Source organism: Mycteria americana, chromosome 2, assembly GCF_035582795.1.
Source record: "Mycteria americana isolate JAX WOST 10 ecotype Jacksonville Zoo and Gardens chromosome 2, USCA_MyAme_1.0, whole genome shotgun sequence".
Lineage (NCBI taxonomy): Eukaryota > Metazoa > Chordata > Aves > Ciconiiformes > Ciconiidae > Mycteria > Mycteria americana.
The window spans coordinates 137079563-137095168 of record NC_134366.1 but is presented as its reverse complement, the minus strand read 5'-3'; the positions used below and the strand labels follow the sequence as shown (position 1 = coordinate 137095168).

General features: G+C 43.3%; 1 protein-coding gene across 2 annotated transcripts in view; it reads right to left on the bottom strand.

Moving 5' to 3' along the window:
* SGK3 (serum/glucocorticoid regulated kinase family member 3) overlaps window positions 1–1219 on the bottom strand; it is a 61949-nt gene extending 60730 nt beyond the window's left edge. Inside the window, exon 1 of one of the 2 annotated variants that reach the window (XM_075494778.1) lies at window positions 1050–1219. The gene's annotated coding sequence lies outside the window, so the exon portion shown is untranslated. The remainder of the gene's footprint in view (window positions 1–1049) is intronic. The other variant, XM_075494771.1, reaches the window with a different exon arrangement.
* Between the last annotated feature and the right edge of the window lie 14387 nt (window positions 1220–15606).

Below are 15606 nucleotides of genomic sequence, written 5' to 3'. Positions count from 1 at the left end.
TAGTGCAAATCCTCCAAGTTTGCATCAGAATTTTACCTTTCCCGTAAGAGATCTGCCCAGAAAGTACTGATTTTTGCAACTCCCTCTGCACGCGAGGCGAAAAAAAATATTTTAATTTCCTCCTTGCCTCCAACCTTCTCTCGTAGTTAAGGTGTTTAAAGGGGTAAAGAGGCAATTCCAGCCCTTGCCGCTCTGGCACAGAGATGGCTAGAAAGAGACATGGCAGACCTGAACTGCGTTAACTGCTCTTCCTCTGCAAGAAGCAAAGCAAAGTGAACCAGGGTCTCCCCATCCTACGGGGGCACGGGGAAAGGGCTCTCTGGAAAAGGGCTCTTTCAACTGCTCGAAATGTAAATGCCAAGCCATCCCCTACCTCTTAAATGTCTGCTTCCAGCTTAGCATCACTGTCTATATGGAATTAAGTAGTGGAACTGAAATGGAGTTTGGTGGTGTCTGCAGTTGCAACCCAGAAATCAAACTCTCCCAAACCCAGCCAGCCATGCAAAATAAAACATAATACGTAAAACCACAGATACACGCAGTAACACATAAAAACATTAGGGCAAGACTACTAGCAGGAACAAGTAACACCGTTGGAGAAGGGTGGCAATAAAAAAAAAGACGAGAGGAGAATGTGAAATGCAGAATGACTTTGCAACTTCTTTGCAAATACAGTATCTAAAACTACACCAGCTGAAAAAAAAGCAGAAGTTTCTCCATGTTTGCTTGGAGCACTTTGCCCCCAGTCCGTAACTGGATCCCTGCAACTGGAGCCGTACGCCCACGCGGATCCGCGTTCTCCTGCGTGAACAGTTTCAGTTCCCCCCGCAGAAGGCTAGGGAGGGCCACACTGAACACGCTCCACAGAAGCGACTGGGGATATACGAAAAGCACGCGTGCATCTTCGGGCTGCAACAAAAGGGAGGCAAAACGGTCCCGTACCCCCCCACCCGCGGCCGGTGAACCTCCGTGGCTCCGGACGGCCCCTCTTTAAAACGCCCGACTGCCTGCAATCTGCAAGCGGCCACCGGCACCTGGACCCCGCGTACCTGCCTGCGGGGCGGGCCGGTGGGTGTCTGTCTGTCCGTCCGTCCGTCCGTCTGTCCGCCCGCCGGAGCTGGCCTCTTCCTCCCCGCCGGCGGGGCGCGCGCTGCCTCCCCTGCCGCGTCAGCCGCGCTCCTCCTGCCGCAGCCCGGGCTGACGGGCGCCCGCCCGCCGGGGCTCCCCCCACCCGCCGCGGCTCCCCCCACCCGCCGCGCCGCGGGGACGGGGCGGCTACGCACGGCCGCCGCTCCCCCCGCCCGGGCCAGGCGGGGCCGCTGCCGCTGTGGCAGCCGCCCGCGCCTCTCCCGCCGCCGGCCAGCGCCCCCCGGGTGGCGGCGAGCGGGGTCAGGCGGGGACTCGCGGCCGGCGCCGGCCCCGGCCCGCTCCGCCCCGGCCCCCAGCGGCCTGCCCCCGGCCCGGCCCCGGCCCGCTCCCGCGGAGGGCCCCGGGGCTGCGGCTGCCCGAGGGACGGGCAGGGGCAGAGCTGCGCCTGCCGCCTGCAGAGCCTGCGGCTGCCGGCAGACGCTGGGATGTGGGATTCAAGGCCGGATTACCGGGCTCCTCCGGCCTCCAGTTAAACCGGCGGGTAATCCAGGGCGAGGCCGTCTTCCCCGCATCCAGCGCACGCTGCGCGCCGGCAGCAGGTTTGGAGGGGGTGGCAGCGCTCTGAAGCAGCGCCCGCGGTGCTGGCCGCTCGCAGAGACACACGACGAGTTACTCCTCGTCAGCTAAATGTGCGGAGCCTACGCACTACTGGGTCGCTCCGTCAACTGCAAAGCTGTCACAGAAGGCGAAGATGGATTTTTGATGTCAGTATTTCATTCATCTGGCCAGCAAAAATGAATTAATCGGGTTGGATGGAGGAAAGAGACATTGGAGACATTAGCTAGGGTGCAGAAGCATCCTCCCCCTTCTGTCTTCTCGGCATTATTTTGCCTTTTTTCTTCAACAGTTGCTTTCAGTGCTCATTTCTCACAGCAGGATGTGGTAAAAATAGAGTTATAAGTTTGTCTCGAGCAACATTTGTTGGTTCTTTTCTGGCTGCTCCTTCGGTGCTTCCTGCCACACTTTCTTCTCCACATACCACCACAGGATGCAGCACAGAAAAACCCACCCTGCCCTTAATTTGCGCAATCCTGCCTCAAAACACTTCTGTGTATCAGATTCATGGTTCTGAGTATGGCCGGCTGAGGTTCTCACGTGGCACGCCCAAGAAGATGGTACCAGCTTGGAGGCTTCGCAAAACAAGGAGAATTTCAGGAAGGCCTCAGAGATGGGATGTGAGACGAGGGAGGTTGTTCCAAGAACAGATGGGGCACAGGTGAAATTTTTCAGTGGCAAAAAAAGGAAGGCAAGAGCCTACTGAGAAAGGCATCCTGAGATGCAAGAAAGAAAACAGACACTATAGTATGGGCAAAAGTGAATCCTAGACAAAGAGCTCAGTCTGATGGTCTGGTATAGTTAATCTGATGTCCTAGTATATCTTAAAAGAATGATCGCTACATTACAGTGTCCCTTCAATACACTTTGGATAGTTCATTCCTTCCCCGCTTCTAATTAAGCAAAGGAGTGAGACGAAAATGTACAGCTAAAAGCCACGTCTTTGAGGAAAGATAGGAATAAGATGGAATAAGATTGCCAAGATGGTATGATTTCATGCAAGCTTCCTCTTTCACTCTCTTCATTTAAGGATTTCGCTAACACATTTTTACTGGGAATGCTGTTTTAGCCCATCATTATGCCCAGTCATTTGACTGCACCTATAATTAACTTCTGGCCTCGGTCTTTTCTTTAGCCTACCACCACTTGCTGGAATTGTGCACTCGAGCTGCTACAATTGCCGTTGTGTCGAACGTTTCTCTTTCTGACTGATGGCTTCTTTAAAACTGTGCTGATGGTCCAAAATATGAACTTGGAAAATTGCCAGATTATTTAGATCATTTATCATAGAAAGCTGAAGTACATTTAAACATCATGGGAACTACTGACCTGTCAGCGTCACCTCTGTGCCTGGGAATATCATGGAACAGATCCTCCTAGAAGCTCTGCTAAGGCACATGGAGAACAGGGAGGTGATTCGAGACAGCCAGCATGGCTTCACCAAGGGCAAGTCCTGCCTGACCAACCTAGTGGCCTTCTAAGATGGAGTAACTACATCACTGGACAAGGGAAGAGCTATGGATGTCATCTATCTGGACTTCTGTAAGGCCTTTGACATGGTCTCCCACACCATCCTTCTCTCTAAATTGGAGAGATATGGATTTGATGGATGGACTGTTCAGTGGATGAGGAATTGGTTGGATGGTCGCATCCAGAGGGTAGTGGTCAATGGCTCAATGTCCACATGGAGATCGGTGACAAGTGGTGTCCTTCAGGGATCTGTACTGGGACCAGTACTGTTTAATATCTTCGTCAATGACATAGACAGTAGGATCGAGTGCACCCTCAGCAAGTTTGTGGACAACACCAAGCTGAGTGGTGCAGTTGACACACCTGAGGGATGGGATGCCATCCAGAGGGACCTGGGCAAACTCGAGAAGTGGGCCCATGTGAACCTCATGAGGTTCAACAAGGCCAAGCGCAAGGTCCTGCACATGGGTCGGGGCAACCCCCGGTATCAATACAGGCTGGAGGATGAAAGGATTGAGAACAGCCCTGTGGAGAAGAACTTGGGGGTACTGGGGGATGAAAAGCTGGACATGAGCCAGCAATGTGTGCTCACAGCCCAGAAAGCCAACCGTATCCTGGGCTGCATCAAAAGAAGCGTGGCCAGCAGGTTGAGGGAGGTGATTCTGCCTTGCTACACTCTGGTGAGACCTCACCTGGAGTACTGCATCCAGTCCTGGAATCCTCAGCACAGGAAAGACATGGACCTGTTGGAGAGGGTCCAGAGGAGGGCCATGAAAATGATCAGAGGGATGGAACACCTCTCCTATGAAGAAAGGCTGAGAGAGGTGGGGTTGTTCAGCCTAGAGAAGAGAAGGCTCTGGGGAGACCTTATTGTGGCCTTTCAATACTTAAAGGGGGCTTAAGATAGGGACAAACTTTTAGCAGGGCCTGTTGTGATAGGACAAGGGGTAATGGTTTTAAACGAAAAGAGGGTAGATTCAGACTAGAAGGAAGACATTTTTTACCCTGAGGGTGGTGAAACACTGGAACAGGTTGCCCAGAGAGGTGGTAGATGCCCCATCCCTGGAAGCATTCAAGGTCAGGTTGGACGGGGCTCTGAGCAACCTGATCCAGTTGAAGATGTCCCTGCTCATTGCAGGGGGGTTGGACTAGATGACCTTTAAAGGTCCCTTCCAACCCAAACTATTCTATGATTCTGTGATCCTATGATCATCGTAGCCTTCTGTTTCTCATAAGTCTTGCATACATTTAATATTATGTCCATGTGGGTGTCCTTGATCCATCTTCTGTGTGTAATTGTTTAGAATACAATCACACAGAATCTATTTTCAGGACAACTTCCAAAATGCAAATCTCCAGACAAAAAGGTTATGCTGTTTGACCCATTCAAGATATCCACCCCTGTTATGCAGAAGTAATGCTAAAAAGTCCAAGAGAGATTCTTGCCACATTATGTACTTGGGAGAAAGTGTTGATTAACACAACTAAACCTTTCCTGTAAGGCCTAGATTTTCAGGAATTAATCTTTCAGTATTAGAACACTATTTCTGCATTGGATTAAATTGGTAGAGACAAGACTAACAGATGTATCTCTCCCAGAGAACCTGAATGAGGAAAAAGTCTTGGAAGGTTTTCTCCTGTTTCAGGACAAAAACAAAAACAGAATAAAAAATGTTCTTTTCTCCTTCCTCAACCCCAGAGTAGCCTATAACCTGATGTATCATCACAAGATTCTTGTACTTCTTAAACACTGGATACAGTACCTAGTTTTGTTGGTGCTCATCCCATACTGGCGCCAGGAATTCTACTTCCAAAGCTCTAACAAGGTATTCTTGTATTCTTTGTTCCTTGTCTGAAATTAAAAATTGTAAAAAGCATCCATTTTAAGTGAAACCCACCTCAGTTATTTAACAATAATATGCGACTCTTTCTAGAGTTTTCCTGCCACTTAAAAGGAACACAGAGCTAGTAGGAAGAAAAACAAAAGGACAGCCATAAACAGCAGCTTTTATCAGCTGAGGAGGCTGAACCACTGGAAGTCTCTTCTAGTCCTTTTTTTGTGTGTGTGTAAAAACACTACAAATCTTTCTTTGACCTGATAGAATCCATTTTTCCTGCCCTACGTGCAGTTTGACCCAAACTAGGTGGCTTGAGAAAGACATCGTCCTTCTGCAAGTGATGGGTTGGCTTGCTGACAGCCTGGGAAAAAGTTTCCAGTCTAGACCACAACCTGCAGACGCAGCCCTGGCCCCTCCATGACATTGCTGTGGTGGTGGAGCCCCTGGGCGACTGCAAATTCACACTCTTTCCAAGTCTGTACCAGACTTGGAAAGTCTGTGGCTTGGAAAGTCTTGGAGACTCTTCTGTGGCTACTCAGGCTATTGCACTCCTGTACAACCACAGCACAAGACCTAAATATCAGTGAGAATCTTAACCGTCCCCTCCTTCAATATAAGCAAATTTCACCTAAGGTGAAATCCTCTTTAAAAAAAAAGGAACAAAGAAAAAAATTACTTGCCACTACAGTCAGCCTTTTCTTTTCTTCCATCGTAATTGCCCTGTAAGAACAGCATGTTTTCCTCTTGCTCTGGTATTCCACTGCGAGGACATAAGTACACGCTCAAGGTCCTTAATGCTACATCATCCATAATAGGAAGCACTAAACCTAGAAAATATTTAAAAGGTTGGTCTCAGTCCTGGTGCTGAACAAACAAAGCTAATAGATGTACCTCATTTGTTCCGTCATCTGTTTGCTCCATCATTTGTTTTCTTTTCTTATACATATCCTTGCAGACAGGTTGATCTGTTTAACTACACACAGGTCAATGTCTGAACAGCTTACCTAGAAGCACCAGCAACACAGAAAGAGAAAATGGGGAAAAAACAGATGATGATGACGTACTGCTTTTAAAGCATAACAAAACTCCTGTCAACACCCGCAGCCTGGTGCACAGACTGAGGCCAGAGTAAACCCTTTCTGCAGTAACTGAGAAGTTGTCACGATGATGTATTCTCCACCTTATTGTGAGACACCAAACAAAGGGGGGAAACGTCTTTTGTGAGGTCACCATCACTTCTGCCTTCTTGCTATACCTTCTTTCATTCTGTTTGTCGCTTCACCTATTTGCATGCACCTTTCTCCCTTTGCACTTCATTCCCCATAGCAACTCTGCCTACATACATCCTACTTCTGCTTCCTCCCACATCAAGAAGCTGCGTAATAGTGCAAGCTGAACTTTACAAGGGAAAATTGCAAAGACAAAGGGTTGTGAGCTGATGTAGACTGGTAGCGAGCTTTCTAGCACTATAGGCTATAAGCTGAAGTAGGGAGGAAAGAAATAGACTAAGGACAAGTGAAATAAAAGAAGTTAAGAAAGTTTTAAAGTAGAGAGCAGAAAGTTATACGAGGTGATCTTTCACCTAGGATTGTCTGTTCACGCTGACAGTACACGCTCAGGCTAGTTAGATCCCCCACAACCATATACTAGCAAGGAAATAAATCAATGATGACGTATCATGAGAAAGGCTTGTTGTGACATGGCATTCATCTGCCACTAAATTCATGTTCATGAAGAGGTTCCTATCTTCAGGCACACAAATTCCCATTTTTTCAGAGCAAGTTTCTGAAGGAATGATAAAATTTGTCTTCAGGGGGCTAGCTAACTATTCATATTTCTAATAAGCATAGAGCTTTACAAGGTATAGGTATTGAATTTACTTTCCTCCAGTAAGGTAGTATAACACTTACATGTTTTATTGAATATTTGAAACATGGAGTACAGCAATTAAGATGAAAGCTCAACACAAATGTTAAATAAAAAGAAATTTAAGTGCTTTATTGAGCTCCTGGAACTTGGTTGCCAAATCACATCTAGGGATTCCTGTCTAACTCCCATTGTGCCTCCACGGAAAAATCATCTGCTCCAAAGCATTGCCATTAGACGTTCATATCAACACCCAAATCAGAACAGGTAGAGAAGAGTGGAGGTCACCCTTCTCATAGCCACCATTTTAAGTTGGTTTCACTTGGTTATATTTCCTACACTGTTGGATGCTTTGAGTTTTGTACTTTAGTTTGTACTCGTCAGTGTCATGAGTAAATCTAGATCAGATTTTGCAGAATTGAAGTCCACCATAGATGGATATTCAGGTGAGGTGCCCACCTCCAGAGTATAAAGAGACATGTTTCCAAGTCTTAGTTGTTATTAAATAATGGTCGTTAGCAGTCTGATCCTGAGACAAGGTGAATACTGGTGAATTTAATAGGAAGAAGATACTGCCAAGTTTGTGGGTGACATTTCAGGACATGTAAGCACTGTTACTTAGCCCCTAACTAGGAGCAGTTTTCAGCACAGTAAGTAGAGTTCTTCTCCTGAAACGGTGAGAGGTAAGCAATTAAGCATGGGATCCTCCGTCTAGATAGCTAGTAAACACACTTCATTTTCTCTCTCTCCTTCCAAAAAGTAAATTTGTTTTTCTTTTATCATATCCTCTTACTCAACTGCTGTGGCATATTATGCTACTGTTAAATGTTTAAGTATGTTCTCTGTAAAGCTCAAGGTTAATTAGACCAGAGGGTTCACTGCCCTTCAGCTTCTGTTACTGGATACACTGTAAGTTTCATTTATTCACACCACAAGCCTGTTTAATTTTTGCATACAAAGCAGAGCCCGTTTTTTGCATTCAGGATCCCTGCTGCTATGAACTATTTGTCATATGAAACACCAGTCACGTTGGCTGTCAATGTTGGCATCTAACAGTCAACCCCTGCAAGCAGAATTAACTAAAATAATGAAGACAGTATATTCTTTAAATCTGTAATAAACTTCTTTAAAAATAATAAAACTATTTATCTTTAATATATTAAATAACAAATCTCAAACTCCAGCCAAGAATTAGCTATTTCTCTACAAAAAGATGCAAGAAAAAAAGGCAGTATGGCATGTATTACAAGGGTGCTACATAATTATTATATCTAGATACCTCCAAACAGAAAACCAAAGGATACAGCAAAGAAAACATGAGAGGACATATAGTCATCTTTCTTACTCACTGCAACATGTAATAAGCAGATGATGAGTCAGAGGCCCTAAGTAAAACCCTAAGTCTACTTTTGCTTCTTAAGAAAAGGGAATTTGGATTAAATCTTAGTGGTATAGGAAAAAAAATACATCATGTGATACAACAATGGAAGTCTCCAAGAAGCTGAAATTCAATTAACTTACCAAAGTTTCAGTGTAAGAAAACATCCCACTTACTTACTTAGAAAATAGATTTATTTAATGAAGTGGGTTTTTGTTTCTTCTCTTTTTTCATTTTAATTCCAGCTATGGTTACCATTTTGGGGAACAAGAAAGTCCCTGCCTCAGATGTTTCCCATGAGTTATCAGGAAGTACCAAAGATGAGGCAACAGCTTTCCCAGAAATAAAATCTCAAAACCTACCACAAACACATGGAGGTGTTCTTATTTGTCTTAATATAGGAGTTGGGGTATAAAGTCTTTAAAAGAAGAGAATAAGCCTTTTGAGTGGGCAAGAGTAGAAGGCTGTAAGGAAGCTGTTACCTATTTCTAAGTGAAGTGGAGGGGTTAATAAAGGTAATATATGTGAAGTCTTTTTTATGTATGCGTAAATCTGAAGTGGTGTTGCTTAATGCTCACTCTTCATTAACACAGGTACTCTTTTCAGGCTGATAGTGAGAGTACAACTTAAAAATTAAAATAAAATTTTTGTTTTCCTTTGATTTTGTTGTTCTGCTTTCTCATCTTTACTGTCTTCTGTTCTATGAATTTTTCTGCATTGTAAAATCACATACAGATGAAACCAGATTAAGGAAACTGATGAAGTCTCTTCTGTAGGGTACGCTGGGAAAGACCTGAAATTACTCATCTTTTTTTTATAAACTTGCACACAGAAATAAGCATAGTGAAATACAATGGGTGTACAGTGAAAGGATAACTGAACTGGGCACGTGAAGGAGAGATATCCATGTTACTAAGCCCTGGGGTCTGTAATGTGCTGTAACTCCATTCTAAAAGTATCTGTTTTGTAATCAACTCTTGCAGAGCTCCAGCAGGAAGAATAGAGTGTCCCATGTGTGCTAACCAACTGGTACATGGATCTGCTCCCAGTAGAGCATGTTTCAAACACTGGTAGCTATTTGCATCTGAGGTAGCTTCTTTGCTGGTGGGAACTGCTGGAAGTTTATGAGAAATCCTTTTGCACACATGATAGGAGATAGCTGCTCACAAAAGGTCTATTTGGGAAGTGTCTGGAGTTCTAGGAAGCACCTGAGACACAATATTTAAAGTAGGGATTAGATAAACCTAAACCAATGTTAAACCAGTGGTAAAAATGCCATGTTCTCCACTTCAGAATATTTTCAGATCGTATCTGTTACTAAAGAGTTATTTGGTGAAACTACCCACTGCCTCTCCTACACCTAGACTTGAAAGGCAAAGTTTTGGGCAGAGTTACATATCCTCTAGTTTCTTCTCCATCTTATTCAGACAACTGTAGTAAAAATATCTGCCTGAGGCCTTCTTCCAGGGGTCTGGTATTGTGCAACAAGGAAGAGGGATTGCTGGGACTCCCTTTCTGCAGAGCTGGGGTTTCCCACCCTGCCCGAGGCTGCTTATGTTGTCTCCCCCTACCACAGGTCCCATGTGCACCTCTTCCCCCTCCACTACACCATCGATTCACTGAATCTCTTTAGTCCCCCGATACTTTAATTTATTTTTCCTTCATGGAAGGACATGCGTCAGAGAGCCAGTGAAGTGCTTTGGAAGAGCTGGGTTGGGAATAATGCTCTTGAGAGGGGTAACGGCTTCAGTCAAATATTTTTTGGTCTATAGGTTATTATAAAACTACCTGAAACTCTCAGGTCTCCTAACCCACATACAAGAAGGTAAGCTCTCAGTCTCTTTTTCTCAAGTTCTCATTTTGCTTTTTTCTGGTTTTCAACATAGCATGGTTTTGTTTGTCTTTGTCAGGAACATTCCCCGAAATTTCACAGTTCACCTTGAGTGCTGGGCTGGCTGCTCATGGTATAAACAGGAGGTGAACTTAACTTAACAGGAGGTGGTATAAACATGGTATAAATGTTTATACCATGGGTAGGTTATACCCTAACATGGGACACCTACTCTATACACCTACACCATACATCTACCCTATAGGGTAGGTTATACCCTAATATGGTATAAACAGGAGGTGAACAACACTTAAATATCAGAGGGGGGGACTTAGCAGTCATAGACACAAATAGAAAGATGGGAAAGGGTTGGGAGTAGAGCAGATTATTTATCATGAAGCAATATAATCTCTGACATATTTTTTCTCATATCCTCTAATTTTTTATCATCTTTCTTTACTGATATCTTGACTCTTACTTCCAAGTCCGTGTGTGATACCAGCCTCAGTTACCTAGCTCTTGCATGCTTAGATGAGGACATCCATTCTTTCTCTCACGTCTTCTTTTTTTCTAGACCATGATTATGTTTTGTTCATCTAGCTTGGACTTTTCCCTGTTGGTTCACATGCTTCTTGAAATCAGGTACCAACACACACTGCGCTTGCTGCAAGTTGCCATGTCGATCATTTTGTCTTACCTGCGATACTCATGCTCTGAATCCTTTAAAAGGCTTTGCTTTTTCATAACAATATGACATGGCTGACTCACAATCAGTTTGTGATTCACTGTATGCCCTGATCCTTTCTGAAGTATGTTTCCAATAAATTTACTCCTTTATCTTGTGATTATAAGTGAGAATCAAGTATTATATATGCTGATTTCTAATTATTTCACCGGCTTGTCAAGAGAATTTTGAACTATAAATTTCGCCCTCAAAGTGCTTGCAGCTCTTTCCAGCTTAGTGTTTCCCACAAGTTTAATAAGTATAATCTTGCATGTAATTAATGAACAGACTGAGGACAGATGCCTGCATAACCTCATTTTGATATGCTTTTACAGTTTGGTAGTGACCAGCTGCTCTGCATATGCCGTGATTACATAAGTATGCTATAATCATGGCTTTTCTATCTAGCACAGCAGTATCCGATCGGCTAGCTTGATTGTAAGGTGTAATGTCAGAGGATACCAAAACTCACGAATGCCAAGATAAGACAGCTATCACTTCTTCGCATGTATGTGGCCTGAGAGAAAACAGGTTACCATATTGGGCTGGCATTGTCAACTATTCCTCATAGTAATTATGCATTTGCAGAATGTCCTCCTTATAGCCCCTTAATTGTGTCTTACTTTCTGCTTTGGCATCATTGGATTTTTTTGACCGTATTGCTTTCTGCTTGGTAATTTGATTTAGTTTTTTATTTTTGGTATGGTTCTTTTTGAGTTTGTCAATATCATTGTCAATGTCATTGTTTAACCAAGTTGATTTTTCTGCACTTTATTAGTCCTTGGATCGGGATGGTTTGGGCACAAACTTCCCATTTTTTCAGAATTATTTTTGATTTTTACTTTCTTCCCATGAAACCTTATCTAGCAATGTGGAGAGTTTCAGAGATGTTTTATTAAAGTCCATTGTCTTTCTTTATCTTTCTTGTCATTTCATGAACAGTTGTGCAACTTGCTACTTTTCTTCACTCAGATAGATTTGCTCAGATTCAAATCTAGAAAGCCTTCTCTATAGGATGTCTTACGTCTTCTATATCAACAGATTCTCTCTCAAACTTTACCTGTTAGCCAATTTTCTCCCACTGTACCTGTTTACCAGCAGATATCTGTTAATTTGAGTAGTGAACTTGGTGGTAATGAAGGACCTTAGTATGATTTTATTTGAAATCCTCCCCTTAAAATTATATCCCCTGAATCTTCCTTATGCAGTGCCCTATAGTAAAGTCATACCATAGTGGGATCTTTCCTCTGCTTTCTCTTCACCCCCATTTTGTTGCAGTTATTTGAGCAGACCTTCTGATGAGTTCTGGCCCGCAGAACAGGCACTCATGTTCTCAATGTGCAAATCAGGGTTCCCTGTCATTCTTCAGATGCAGTGTTCTTCTGTATCAATATGTCTTCTCAACTAGCCTACCACCTTTGCTATGGTAATGAAATCTTCATGCGTAAGCAAAGCTTGTCCTGCTTATTTGCTCAGTAGTGTACAATCATGTTGTTCAGCAGTTGGACCCGCTGTTTTTCTTTATTTGATCAGTCAGATAAAAGGCAATAGAGTGACAAAGTAGTTGTGCCTTATAGCACTAATGTATCATCCCTGTAGCGTGGCAGTTCCTGGGATCAGTGGGAAGGTTCACTTGGTTAGCTTCTGCTGACACCTACTGCCAGAGCTGAATGCAGCAAAATGACAGGAGAAGGCTTTGACACTGTCCCACAAGATCCATGGAATGTAGCTTTGGACTCGGACTACCAGTATTGTACTTAAAGAGATAAATACCATACATAGTTTTATGGAAATAAGAGTAATACAGATCAAAAATGGCAAAGTCTCCAGGAGAAATGTGGGGTTTTTTATTGCTGTTTTTCTAGTAAAATTAGTGAAGGACAAGAGCTAATTGAAAGTCTCTTTATGCATTTTCCATGATAGAGGCTAATGAGTTTATGGCTAGAAGTAAATACTTCTCAGAGGCAAAAAAGATGTAACTTTTTTTTTTTTAATAGATGATACATCTTCATTGTTACTGCAAATGGTTTTACATCACATTCAAGAAAAAGCTGCTCCTCAAAGCAATTCCTGCCCAGACCTGTTTCTTTGTTTTTGCAAACCTCCTTTTCACTTATTTCAATACTGAGAAATCACATCCAGGACAAGGAAGTGTGGTAGAAGATGCCACTTACTGGAAGGTTGTTAGGTTTAGTGAACTGCAGTGAATTAATGCACACAAGAGCTGTAGTTTAGACCTTTATAGGTGTATAAAGGACTGAGAACCTTTTGAGCTATCAGAAAACTAAAAACTATTATAACATCTGGCTACTGGTGGCAAGGATGTTTGTGCATTTTGGAAGATGGGATATTATGCTCAGTTGCTAAAGGACAGGGCAACAAACCAGTTTGAATGGTTCATCTAGTTTATATTTGAACTGTAATAACATCTAGGCTAAAACCCTCAGGAGGCAATCTGAGGACAAAGTGGCTTTGTTTGTTTTTCTTTTTTTCAGGCAGCTGATCCACTCCCACCATTTCATATTTGTGCACCAAGTTCTCTCCTATGTCTTCAACTCTGAAAAATACAGGATCTCAACCTGCCAAATACTTCCAAATTTAAGCATATCACAAGCCAGGCATCACTGCTATGTGTTTTCTGTAAGAAGTATTCCATTGTCTTTGTCACCCATTTACATCCTTGACTTGGGAATTCTTCTGTCCTGGGAATGGCTGCTCATTCTTCTCTACTAAACTGGGTATTTGCAGAGCGAATTTCACTAAGGACCAGACTGTAAATCAGGATGCTTAAATACACGTGAATGTCATATAGATTTAAGTAAACCTTTAATAGCTGCTGAGATCAGTGACTGTGCATATGCTGTGAACATACAAATCAATACGGCAGTGAGTGTGTTACTTGCTCAACCTATTTCGTTTTGAGGCATTTATCTTTTAGTGTAACGGGATTGTACCATTCCTTCAATTTTTATTTGACAGAGCACTGTGGAAAGCAGATAAATATTCACAGTAATTGCCATTGAGACTTCCATATAATCAGGTTACACATCTAAGCTAATAACACTTACATTCTCCTCTTTTTTAATGGTCTACTGCCCTAAAGATTGATTTTCTATTGACAGTTGCTGGACACTGGCAGTCCTGATGAATCCATTTTGTTTGCCAGTTGTGCTGGCATCAACTCTCAAAGAGATACTCAGAATAAAAAATGTGGGGCCTTAATTTTGCATGTGGAGGAGTTTGCATGTGAAATCAATTTAATTTGCTTGCAAGTTAGGGTCTCAGAACCAGATTTTGAGCCAAGAAATAAAAGGAAAGCATAGGTAAAAAAAAAAGTGTACCCGTTGAGCAGCTTGTCTTGGATGCCGAGATTGTCCCTGCATGGGAGTCAGATGTAGAGCTATTCTTACCGGACAAGGCTGTACCTGAACAAACATTGGGAACATTGACTTTGCAGCAGCAAAGCCTTTGAGCAGGTTATTTGGATAGTTGTAATTAGCATTAGAACCTCTGGCCAGTATTGCCCTTTTCATGTTGTTTTCCTAATGTGCTTATGTTTTGCTAACACACATACCACATTTTGAGCAGCCCAAATTTGGTCTCGTGTGTAGGAATTACATCAATGTTAACAAAGTGCATCTTTGCTAAAGTGCTATTAGTGCTAATATGCACAAAGTGCTTATTAGTGGTGTGAAATGCAGAACCTCTTGCAATGGCAGCAGTTCAAGCTCTGACTCTGTGAAAGCACTGAAGGAAAACAGCTTTTCATTTTGGAGATGACTGGAAGGCAGCAGAAGAGGGGTATGGAAGTTATGCAGTTGGACGTATCCAGGACAAGTTACCAGTCCAGGTCATCAAAATAAGCCAGATGCTGTTTTCTAACCACCATCAACTAACTATTAATTAACCCAAAGGTTTATGGAAGCTGATCTGGAGTTGCTCAGTGGTGATTCCTGTCCTTCCAGAACACTGTGCTGGGCTGTACGCTGTCTCTGAGGACAAGGATGTGAGGAGGCCTGTGACCAACACCCCTTCGGCATACCGCAGTAAGCGTGGTGGTTAGTGCTCAGGCTTTTAATAACATCTGGTCAAGTGAAGGGCAACAAAAAAATATGCAGTTCAGTAGCAGTTTGGAAGTGAGTGCAGAATTGGTTTAACAAGAGCGATAAATACAAGAGTCCACACTGCATGGAACTCAAAGCTGCTCTGTGCGGTGAAGCACATACTGTTGTGGACTCCTTGTAGATATCTGGTACTACTAATAGTACTTTTGATATCATAAGTACTATCCAGCTGGGGGCCTACCCATGCTTTTTAGACACTAGGGTGTCATATCTAAATAGAAAAAAGTTGCATTTATTGTGGGTCGTGATGATACTGCCATCTTCCCTCTAGCTTACACCTGTGTTTTCTCTCTCCTCTTTCTGGCGTGTAAGGCTGAAATGTAGAGTGCTTTTAGGGCCAGGTCAGGCAAAACTGCTAGTCTTGCAGGCTAGGCAGGATCAGCTCTGCCAGGGATTCAATGAAGATAACACCAGACTTTTAGCTATCCTTTCTGCTTAATGCATGGTATGGAGAGCACACTGCTGCCTAAAGAGTTGTAGCTGGAGGCTGATAATAACTTTCACTTCTTGACAAAATAGAGCATCTTCTAGTTCATTGTGATCTGGTCTTTGGCACACCACACAAGTCTTTTCCTTCTGTTTAGCTGGAAACTTCTGTCATTGCTCTTCCAAAGAAACAAGTCCCTGTGAGAAATAATTGCTTTCACCTGGGAATGACCCATTTCCTGAGG